General features: G+C 39.7%; 1 pseudogene; it reads right to left on the reverse strand.

The window, feature by feature from the left end:
* Positions 1-9,920: 9,920 nt before the first annotated feature.
* On the reverse strand, positions 9,921-11,857 carry LOC113888075 (annotated as a pseudogene).
* Between the last annotated feature and the right edge of the window lie 794 nt (positions 11,858-12,651).

Below are 12,651 nucleotides of genomic sequence, written 5' to 3' on the forward strand. Positions count from 1 at the left end.
CCTAACAAGGTTTTTATTACTTTTCTATTTTCCGGTTGAGTTCAGTTCAGTCACTCAGTCGTGTCCAACTCTTTGTGACTCCAGGGACTGCAGCATGCCAGGCTTCCCTGTCTATCACCAACTCCCGGAGCTTGCTCAGACTTATGTCCATCGAGTTGGTGATGCCATCCAACCATCTAATCCTCTGACTTCCAGATTTTTCATTTCATTCCCCTATAATTAAAAGGACATCTTTTTTGGGTGTTAGTTCTAGAAGGTCTTGTAGGTCTTCATAGAACTGTTTCTATTTTTATAGCCTACTTTTTCCTTTCTTGAAAAAAACACCTTATTTTCTAAATAAATTGCATATTTTTTAGTTTTTGTGTTCAATATTTTGTTTTTTATTGTATTTTGGGCAATCTAATTTTTATTTTAGTTTTTGGTTTTCAATATCCATTTTTCACTTAGTGATTTGATTATTAACTTGATTGCTCTCTTTTTACTCTCCTTTTTCTCCTTGTCACCTATTTCTCCTTTCTCTGTCTTCTGTTCTCTATATAACTCTGGGAATCTCTTTGGGTATTCCTGGCTGTGGAGAGTTGCTTCATCATAAACCTAGGGAATTTGTCTTCTTTGTTGTATGGCTTGAGTTTTGTTGCTACTGTAAGAGATTGGGACTGAAACCCAGAGGCAGGAGACTCAACTTCAAGACATTGGATGATCAGAGAACTCCTGACACCAGGGAACATTAAAAGAGGAGAGCCCACCCAAAAGCCTCCATACCTACACTGAGACTGAGCTCAACTCAAGAACCAGCAAGTTTCAGTGCAGGACATTTCACTCCAATCTTCCAACAAAACAGGAACACAACACTTCACAATATGACCGGCTGCCCAAAGACATATCAAACCCATCAGTTCAGGTCAGTTCAGCTCAGCTGCTCAGTCGTGTCCGAATCTTTGTGACCCCATGAACTGCAGCACGCCAGGCCTCCCTGTCCATCACCAACACCTGGAGCTCACCCAAACTCATGTCCATTGATTCAGTGATGCCATCCAACCATCTTATCCTCTGTTGTCCCCTTCTCCTCCTGCCTTCAATCTTTTCCAGCATCAGGGTCTTTTCAAATGAGTCAGCTCTTTACATTAGGTGGCCAAAGTATTGGAGCTTCAGCTTCAACATCAGTCCTTCTGATGAAAACCCAGGACTGATCTCCTTTAGGATGGACTGGTTGGATCTCCTTGCAGTCCAAGGGACTCTCAACAGTCTTCTCTAGTACCACAGTTTAAAAGCATCAATTCTTCTGTGCTCAGCTTTCTCTATAGTGCATCTTTCACATCCATATGTGACTACTGGAAAAACCATAGCCTTGTCTAGATGGACCTTTGTTGACAAAGTAACGTCTCTGTTTTTTAATATGCTGTCTAGGTTGCTCATAACTTTCCTTCCAAGGAGTAAGCGTCTTTTAATTTTATGTCTGCAATCACCATCTGCAGTGATTTTGGAGCCCCAAAAAATAAAGTCAGCCACAGTTTCCCCATCTATTTTTGATGAAATGATGGGACCAGGTGCTATGATCTTAGTTTTCTGAATGTTTAGCTTTAAGCCAACTTTTTCACTTTCCTCTTTCACTTTCGTCAAGAGGCTCTTTAGTTCTTCTTCACTTCATGCCATAAGGGTGATGTCATCTGCATATCTGAAGTTATTGATATTTCTCCTGGCAATCTTGATTCCAGCTTGTATTTCCTCCAGACCAGCGTTTCTCATGGTGTACTCTGCATATAAGTTAAATAAGCAGGGTGACAATATACAGCCTTGGCCTACTCCTTTTCCTATTTGGAACCAGTCTGTTGTTCCATGTCCAGTTCTATCTGTTGCTTCCTGACCTGTGTACAGGTTTCTCAAGAGGCAAGTAAGGTGGTAGACAACTGAGAACTCACTACTGGACACTGCACTGCCCTCCAGGAAGACAAGATTCAGCTCCATCCACCAGGACACATGCACAAGTCCCTCCAACCAGGAAACCTCCACAAAGCACTAGTCCAACACCACCCAGAGAGAGCAGACTTCACAACTGAGAGGAACTAGAGCTCACTCCAGCTTGCAGAAAGGGGACCTCAAACACAACAAACTAAACAAAATGAAAATACAGAGAAATATCCAGCAGGTGATGGAATATAGTAAAAACCCACCAGACCAAACTTATTCAGGAGTCTACCTGAATAAGAATTCAGAATACTAATAGTAAAGATAATCCAAAAGCTTGAAAACAAAATGGAGGCTTGAATAAATAGATTGGAGGCATGGACTGAGGGAATGCAAGAAATGCATAACAAAGACTGAGAAGATATAAAGAATAGTCAATCAGCAATGAGGAACACAGTAATTGAGACTAAAACCACTCTGGAGGGAACCAACTGTAGAGTAACTGAGGCAGAAGAAAGGATATGTGAGCCAGAAGATAGAATGGTGGAATTAACTGAAACAAAGCAGAATAAACAAAAAGAAATGAGACCTCTGGGAAAATGTTAAGCACCTTAACACTCTAGTCATAGGTACACCAGAAGAAGACAAAAGGAAAGGGCATGATAAAATATTTGAGGAGATAATAGTCAAAAACTTCCTTAAAACATGGAAGGAAACAGCCACTCAAGTCCATGAAGGGCTGAGAATCCCATAGAGGATAAACCCAAAGAGAAACACACCAAGACACATATTAATCAACTAACACAAATTAAACACAAAGAACAAATATGAAAGGCAGCAAGGGGAAAACAAAAAATAACGTACAAGGGGATCCCCATAAGGATAACAGCTGGTCTTTCAATAGAAACACGGCAGGGCAGAAGGGAATGGTAGGATATACTTAAAGTGATGAAAGGGAAAAGCCTTCAATCAAGAATACTCTACCCATCAAGGATTTCATTCAGATTTGAAGGAGAAATCAAATGCTTTACAGATAAGCTAAAGCTTAGAGAATTCAACACCACCAAACCAGCTCTTCAACAGATGGTAAATAAAAACAAACCCAAAACAATAAAGTAAATGGTAAGTGGATCGTACTTTTCAATGATTACCATAAATGTAAATGGGTTAAATACTCCAACCAATAGAAAGAGACTGGTTGAATGGATATAGAAGCAAGATTCCTATATATGTTGTCTACAAGAGACCCACTTAAAACCTAGGGACACATACAGACTGAAAGTGAGGGGCTGGAAAAAGATATTTCATGCAAACTGAAGCCAAAAGAAAGGGGGATAGCGATACTCATATCAGATAAAAGAGACTTTAAATACAGAATGTTATAAGAGACAAAGAAGGACACTACATAATGATCAATCAATCTAAGAAGAAGACAAAATAAGTAATATATAGGCACCCAACATAAGAGCACCTCAATACATAAGGCAAATGCTAACAACTATTGAAGGGGAAATCAACAGTAATACAATAATAATGGGAGACTTTAATACCCCACTCAAACAAATGAACAGATCATACAGAGAGAAAATTAATAAGGAAACACAAGCTTTAATGATACATTGAGCCAGCTGGACCTAATTGATCTCTACAGAGAATTTCATTCAAAAACAAAGGGTTTCACCTTTTCCTCATGCACACAGAACATTCTCCAGAATATATCATATTTTATGGTACAAATCAAGCCTGGGTAAATTTTAAAAAATTGAAATAATTTCAAGCAGCTTTTCTGATCACAATGCTGTAAGATTACAGATCAACTACAGGAAAAAACCTATAAAAAGCACAAATACATGAAGGGTAAACAACATGCTTCTGAACAACAAACAGATCACTGAAGAAGTAAAAAAGGAAATCAAAGTATGCCTGGAAACAAATTACAATGAAACCACAGCAACTCAAAGCCTATGCGATGCAATAAAAGCAATCCTAAAGAGGATAGTTCATACCAATACAAGCCTACCTTAAGAAACTATGCTATGCTATGCTAAGTTGCTTCAGTCGTGTCCAACTCTGTGTGACCCCGTAGATGGCAGCCCACCAGGCTCCCCTGTCCCTGGGAGTCTCCAGGCAAGAACACTGGAGTGGGTTGCTATTTCCTTCTTCAATGCATGATAGTGAAAAGTGAAAGTGAAGTCGTTCAGTTGTGTCCGACCCTCAGCGACCCCATGGACTGCAGCCTTCCAGGCTCTTCTGTCCATGGGATTTTCCAGGCAAGAGTACTGGAGTGGGGTGCCATTGCCTTCTCCGTAAGAAACTAAGAGAAATCAAATAAACAACCTAATCTAACATATAAAGCAACAAGAAGAGCAGAAAAATCCCCAAAGTTAGTAGAAGGAAAGAAATTATAAAGATCAGAACAGAAATAAATGAAATAGAAATGAAGGAGACTATAGCAAAGATCAGGAAAACTAAAAGCTAGTTCTTTAGAAGATAAAAAAAAGTTGACAAAATGTTAGCCAGACTCAAGAAAAAAAAAAAAAGGAGAAGAATCTTATCAATAAAATTAGAAATAAAAAAGTGAAGTAACAACAGACAACACAGAAATACAAAATATCATAAGAGACTACTATGAGAAGCTCTATGCCAATAAAAAGGACAACTTGGAAGAAATGGACAAATTGTTAGAAAAGTGTAACCTTCCAAAATGGAACCAGGAAGAAATAGGAAATATGAACCAACCAATCACAAGCACGGAAATTGAAGCTGTAATAAAAAATTTTCCAACAGGCAAAAGTCCAGGACCAGAAGGCTTCACAGGTGAATTCTACCAAAAATTTACAGAAGAGCTAACACCTATCCTACTCAAACTCTTCCAGAAAATTGCAGAGGAAGGACAGCTCCCAAACTCATTCTACGAGGCCACCATCACACTGATACCAAAACCAGACACAGATGCCACACAAAAAAAAGAAAGAAAATTGCAAGCCAAATATCACTGACAAACATAGAAACATAGATGCAAAAATGTTCAACAAAATTCTAGCAAACAAAATCCAACAATATTTTAGAAAGGTCATATATCATAATCAAGTGGGCTTTATTCCAGGGATGCAAGGTTGCTTCAACATATGCAAATCAATCAATGTGATACAGCATATCAAAAAATTGAAAGATAAAAACCATATGATAATTTCAATAGATTGAGAGAAAATCTTTGACAAAATTCAACACACATTTATGATAAAACCTCTCCAGAAAGCAAACACAGAAGAAACATACCTCAACATAATAAAGGCCATATATAACAAACAGACAGAAAATATTATCTTCAACAGCGAAAAACTGAAAGCATTCCCTCTAAGATCAGAAACAAGACAAGGGTGCCCATTCTCACCATTATTATTAAAAATAGTTTTGGAAATCTTACCACAGAAATCAGAGAAGAAAAAAAAGTAGAAGGAATCCAGATTGTAAAAGAAGTAAAACTCTCACTGTTTGCAGATGACATGATTCTCTACATAGAAAACCCTAAAGATACCACCAGAAAATTAATAGAACTAATCAATGAATATAGTAAAGTCACAGGATATAAAATTAACACATAGAAATCCTTTACATTCCTATACACTAACAATGAAAGATCATAAAGAGAAATTAAGGAAAAAAGTCCACTCATGACTGTGACAAAATGAATAAAATGCTTAAGAATAAACCTACCTAAAGAGACAAAAGACTTGTGTGCAGAAAACTATGACACAGATGAAAGAAATCAGACAACACAGATGGAGCAATATACCATGTTCAGGACTGGAAAAATCAATATTGTGAAAATGACTATACTACCCAAAGCAATTTATAGATTCAATGCAATCCTTATCAAACTGCCAATGGTATTTTTCACAGAACTAGAACAAATAATTTCTCAATTTGTATGGAAACACAATAGACCCTGAATAGCCAAAGCAATCTTGAGAAAGAAGAATGAAACAGGAGAAATCAACTTTCCTGACCTCAGCCTATACGACATACAGCCTACACTATACTGAATAGCCAAATACTGTGCTGCACTCAATATGCCAGCAAATTTGGAAAACTCAGCAGTGGCCACAGGACTGGAAAAGGTCAGTTTTTATTCCAATCCCAAAGAAAGGCAATGTCAAAGAATGCTCAAACTACCGCACAATTACACTCATCTCACTCGCTAGTACAGTAATGCTCAAAATTCTCCAAGCCAAGCTTCAGCAATATGTGAACCATGAACTTCCAGATGTTAGAGCTGGTTTTAGAAAAGGCAGAGTGCGGGGAGCGAGCTCCGCCCCTGGCAAAGGTCATGAGGAAGGAGGCTTGGCATACGCAAAGGCGGGATCAAGCCTCAGGAGTCTCCCTGGAAATTCTCGAGCAATCTACCCCCAAAACCAGAATCTGCCTACTTTCTGCTTTGTGCTTTCACCTACACCTCTGACTTTACAGGGGGCTGTCCCCCACTACCTCTCTGAAAAAAGAGTTAGCTTACAGCTCCAGTTAATAATTCCTGGGTGTGACAGTGTTTCAACCTACAAACTCCCTTGGAAGTCCTCTAGCCTGCCTGAATAGGTTTTTCCGGCCACATGTGATTGCTCAGAGCCTCCAAACTGTGAGAGGCATGAGATGTTCTAAACTGTCTAAATACAGATTCCTTTGAGCAGTTAAAAGATTGATTAGAAATTGTATTGGTGAAGGGATTTCACTTGTTGGGCCAATGTTTGCTGCTAAGTCTCCATATCCCTTACCTGCTGTGTTCCTGGCAGTGTATTGATTAATATAATTAGTGTAAATAGTAGCTTTAATGTTTGTAACCTGGGACCCTTGAATTAATTCTTTTTCTTGTTATAGCCCACCACACCTTTGCTCTGTAGGAATGCAACTTTATCTAATGCTTTTTGGAGGCTGGCGCCTGACTTTAGAATAATCACCTTTAGAGAAAAAGGCCTCCGGGCCAGAAGATGATGCAAATCACCTAAGCTTTTGCATATGATAAGTCTGCAGGAAGAAAGCCTGGCTTACTGCATGACTCTACCCCTTCCCCCATTATCCTCTATGCATAACTTAAGGTATAAAAACTACTTTGGAAAATAAAGTGTGGGCCTTGTTCACTGAAACTTTGTCTCACCATGTCGTTCTTTCTCTTACCTTCTGGCTGAATTATTCAGCCTCTTTTCTCCACTGAATTTCCTCACTGAGCTATCCTCATTCTATTACTCTTTATATCCTTAATTAACGTTTAATTAAGCAATTGTTTCCTGATCCTCGCCGACGCCGTCCCCGCTTCGAATTCCCTGGATCCACCGGGGCTGGACCCCGGCAGCAGAGGAACCAGAGATCAAATTGCCAACATCCGCTGGATCATTTCAAAAGCAAGAGACCTCCAGAAAAACATCTATTTCTACTTTATTGATTATGCCAAAGCCTTTGACTGTGCGGATCACAAAAAACTGGAAAATTTTGAAAGAGATGGGAATACCAGACCACCTGACCTGCCTCCTGAGAAACCTGTATGCAGGTCAGGAAACAATAGTTAGAACTGGACATTGGACAACAGACTGGTTCCAAATAGGAAAAGGAGTATGTCAAGACTGTATATTGTCACCCTGCTTATTTAATTTATATGCAGACTACATTATGAGAAATTCTGGGCTGGAAGAAGCACAAGCTGGAATCAAGATTGCTGGGAGAAATATCAATAACCTCAGATATGTCAGATGACATAACCTCAGATATGTCAGATGACACCACCCTTATGGCAGAAAATGAAGAGGAACTAAAAAGCCTCTTGATGAAAGACGAGAGTGAAAAAGCTGGCTTAAAGCTCAACATTCAGAAAACTAAGATCATGGCATCTGGTCCCATCACTTCATCAAAAATAGATGGGGAAACATTGGAAAGTGTCAGACTTTTTTTTTTTTTTTTTTTTGGCTCCAAAATCACCGCAGATGGTGATTGCAGCCATGAAATTAAAAGACACTTACTCCTTGGAAGGAAGGTTATGAGCAACCTAGATAGCATATTCAAAAGCAGAGACATTACTTTGCCAACAAAGGTCCGTCTAGTCAAGGCTATGGTTTTTCCAGTGGTCATGTATGGATGTGAGAGTTGGACTGTGAAGAAAGCTGAGCACTGAAGAATTGATGCTTTTGAACTGTGGTGTTGGAGAAGACTGTTGAGAGTCCCTTGGAGTGCAAGGAGATCCAACCAGTCCATCCTAAAGGAGATCAGTCCTGGGTGTTCATTGGAAGGACTGATGCTGAAACTCCAGTATTTTGGCCACCTCATGCGAAGAGTTGACATCAGGGTCTTGGATGATGCTGGGAGTGATTGGGGGCAGGAGGAGAAGGGGACGACAGAGGATGAGACGGCTGGATGGCATCACCAACTCGACGGGCATGAGTTTGGGTAAACTCGGGGAGTTGTTGATGGACAGGGAGGTCTGGCATGCTGCGATTCATGGAGTGGCAAAGAGTCAGACACGAATGAGTGACTGAACTGAACTGAACTGATATACAAATATACAATACTGAATAGCTGAATAACCAAAGCAATCTTGAGAAAGAAGAATGACACAGGAGGAATCAGCTTTCCTGACTTCAGTCTATACTATATACAGACTCAGTTCAATTCAGTTCAGTTCAGTTCAGTCCCTCAGTCATGTCTGACTCTTTGCGACCCCATGAATCACAGCACGTCAGGCCTCCCTGTCGATCACCAACTCCCAGAGTTCACCCATACTCATGTCCATCGAATTGGTGATGCCATCCAGGCATCTCATACTCTGTCATCCCCTTCTCCTCCTGGCCCCGGTCCTCCCAGCATCAGTCTTTTCCAATGAGTCAACTCTTCGTATGAAGTGGCCAAAGTATTGGATTTTCAGCTTTAGCATCAGTCCTTCCAATGAACACCCGGGACTGATCTCCTTTAGAATGGACTGATTGGATCTCCTTGCAGTCCAAGGGACTCTCAACAGTCTTCTCCAACACCACAGTTCAAAAGCACCAATTCTTCAGTGCTCAGCTTTCTTCACAGTCCAACTCTCACATCCATACATGACCACTGGAAAAACCATAGCCTTGACTAGACGGACTTTTGTTGGCAAAGTAATGTCTCTGCTTTTTAATATGTTATCTAGGTTGGTCATAACTTTCCTTCCAAGAAGTAAGTGTCTTTTAATTCCATGGCTGCAATCACCATCTGCAGTGATTTTGAAGCCCCCCAGTATAAAGTCTGACACCGTTTCCAGTGTTTCCCCATCTATTTTTGATGAAGTAATGGGGCCAGATGCCATGATCTTAGTTTTATGAACATTGAGCTTTAAGCCAACTTTTTCACTTGCCTCTTTCACTTTCATCAAGAGGCTTTTTAGTTCCTCTTCACTTTCTGCCATAAGGGTGGTGACATCTGCATATCTGAGCTTATTGAGATTTCTCCCGGCAATCTTGATTCCAGCTTGTGCTTCTTCCAGCCCAGAGTTTCTCAGGATGTACTCTGCATAGAAGTTAAATATGCAGGGTGACAATATACAGCCTTGATGTACTCCTTTTCCTATTTGGAACCAGTCTGTTGTTCCATGTGCAGTTCCAACTCTTCCTTCTTGACCTGCATACAGGTTTCTCAAGAGGCAAGTCAGGTCTATACTATAGTATAGCCATCAAGATAGTATGGTACTTGCACAAAAATAGAAATATAGATCAATGAAACAATATATAAAGCCTGGAGATAAATCCATACACCTATGGACAGCTATCTTTAACAAATGAGGTAAAATATATATAATAGAGAAAAGACAGTCTTTTCAACAAGTGGTGCTGAGAAAACTGGTCAGCCATGTGTAAAAGAATGAAACTAGAACACACAATTGCCTTTGAATGAGAACTTTCTTTCCAGTATTTTGAGGTCTACAAGGCATATCATTAAAAATTATGATTGTGGAAAATAAAGACAGTTTAAATATAACTGAGGAGTGAGGCTGTGGTTTTTCTTTTTGATTAGTTGCTGTAACATTATCCTTCAGGTGGCTGGGGAATTATTATATTTTATTTAGACATCATTGAAGTCTTAAAAGTGAAAGTGTTAGTCACTCAATCATGTCCAATTCTTTGCAACCCCATGAACTGTAGACCACCAGGCTCTTCTGTCCATGGAATTCTGTAGGCAAGAATACTGGACTGGGTTGCCATTCCCTTCTCCAGGGGATCTTCCCAACCCAGGGATCAAACCTGGGTCTCCTGCATTGCAGGCAGATTCTTCACCATCTGAGCCATCAGGGAAGCCCCTTTAAGCTCTTTGACATCAATAAAGCTTTTGCAAGACCACTTTGATGCAAAAGGAATTCTGCCATTTGCTAGCACCAAGGTGGTTCTTTGACTCACCACTCCATTAGAACTATTAATTACATTCATACTATTTTTGTTACAAATCTTACAAAAGAGAGTGATTCTGGATATTTGGGTCCACGTTCTGTTTTAAGGCTATATATCTATTTTTCATAAACAGTTACTATCCCTTTCCATCTTCTGTCATATGTTCATCATTTTCTAGACCACAGCTAACTGTGAAATCTCCTCTTTCTTTCTGGCCTTCTTCAGGTTTTTCTAACAGTCAAAAATTACAAGGGACTTTGGCACAGGGGGGAAGGGAGGGCACTAGCAGAGTCAACTTAAACAGGCCATTATATCCAGCTTTTAATCCTCACAACTTTTCAACTCCTAGATATAGCCCCTTTACAGAGATTCAAAATCCTGAATCTTGAAGCTAATGGGTGGAGGAGGGAAAATTAAAATACAAGCTTCTTATCTGCAATGCTCACAAATGTCTGCTATTTGCAGAGATTCCTCAATTCCTAGAGGGATTCCCTGATAGCTCAGATGGTAAAAAGTCTGCCTGAAGTGCTGGAGACCCAGGTTCGATCCCTGGGTCGGGAAGATCCCCTGGAGAAGGAAATGGCAACCCACTCCAGTATTTTGCCTGGGAAATTCCATGGATGGAGAAATCTGACAGGCTACAGTCCATGGGGTCACAAAGAGTCGGACATGACTGAGCGACTTCATTTCACTCGGTTCTTGGAGGAATTTCTTAAAAGCAAAGTGTACAAATTGAATTGCTGTACATTGAGTCTTTCAGCAGTGTCACCCCATTTTTTCTTGATACTTCATCATAAGGAAACTCTTAAGTAGAAAAAGCTTTTGGTTTTCCTTAAATGCATAGCAATGTAGAATATAATTTGGGACCATTGCCATGATTCATGCTAAAGTGTCCATAGCTTTACTCACTAGTTGCATCAGTACAAATCCAACACATTGAAAAAGGCAAATGACATATTAGTATTATTATGAAATTAGCTGGACTCCCTGAATATGTCTTAAGTATCACCAGGGGTCCACGAACCACACTTTGAGAACCACTGACTGAGCAGTCACCTAAAGACATGCATGAATTTCAACTATATTCCACAAGATGGTGCTATTAGAATGCATATCAGTAATTAAATGTTGCATCAAGATTGATTTAAAAAATTTGGTTGGTTTTCAACCAGTCCAGTTGCAATATTGGCAGAAGTGAGCTGGAAGACTATTGGAAGGGATTGGCATGACTTAAAGGGAGTCTGTTCATGCTTCCCACGTGGTTGGATACTATACTCTGCAGCTGTTAGGATGTGAGAGAATGCCCAAAAAGTGTCTCTGGAAGAGAAGTTCCAGCCAAGGGGTCACAGGCATCGCCCTCGTGTCTTCCCTATATTTTGTGATCCAAAACCAATAAATTATTTTGTTAAAGAAAAAAAATTTTGGTTGATTTCATAACCCAGTGTATAATGTATATACTGAGAAAGTTTACTTAGTGGGCTCTTGGTAGCACCAGTCTACCTTTTTATCTGAACCCTCACTTCCAGTGCATAACCTTGTTCCCTGAATACTGCTTTGTCCATGGTTCCTCCCATATAAACCCTTTCCTTAGGGACATACAACACTTCATGTTAATTTGGATGGTGATAAGTTGGCAATCATGCACTCTCAAAGCTGCATCAAATTTAATGCTATTATTAAGAACACTGTATGCTTTAAAATAGTGTTTTCATCCTTTATAATTCTCATGCCTCTAGATTATAAACATACAAATTTAATGTCCCCACCAGAATTTTGATATGGCTTTTTGGTAAGGGAAACATTGCTCTCTGGGCTTCCTTAGCAGCTCAGTGGTAAAGAATCTGCCTGCCGATGTAGGAGATGCAGGTTTGACCCCTTAGTCAGGAAGATTCCCTGGAGAAGGAAATGGCAGCCCATTCCAGTATTCTTGCCTGGGGAATTCCATGGACAGAGGAGCCTGGTGGTCTACAGTCCATGGGGTTGTAAAAGAGTCAGACATGACATAGCTACAACAATGTTGCTGTCTTTAATAATTATGTCCTATCATTTTCATATACCCCACTAGCCAGGAAGCTTTTGCCAGGCTTTATTTTGTATTCTATACTATAAAACAATAGGGTCCATTTCATTTTTTTAGATATAAAATTATAATATTTAGTATGATATTTATTTTCAAATCATCTGCCACCCACAGTACCCTCAGTGCTTTGACATTTTTAAAGAGGTTCTACTGTCTGCAATTTCTCTGTTAAACATTTATTCATTCACTTCTTAAAGACCTTTCTTTGGAGTTCTTTATTAAATGGTGAATTACTTTTGCTCCTTGGAAGAAAAGCTATGACAAACCTAGACAGCA

This window comes from Bos indicus x Bos taurus, chromosome X (genome assembly GCF_003369695.1).
Source record: "Bos indicus x Bos taurus breed Angus x Brahman F1 hybrid chromosome X, Bos_hybrid_MaternalHap_v2.0, whole genome shotgun sequence".
NCBI lineage: Eukaryota > Metazoa > Chordata > Mammalia > Artiodactyla > Bovidae > Bos > Bos indicus x Bos taurus.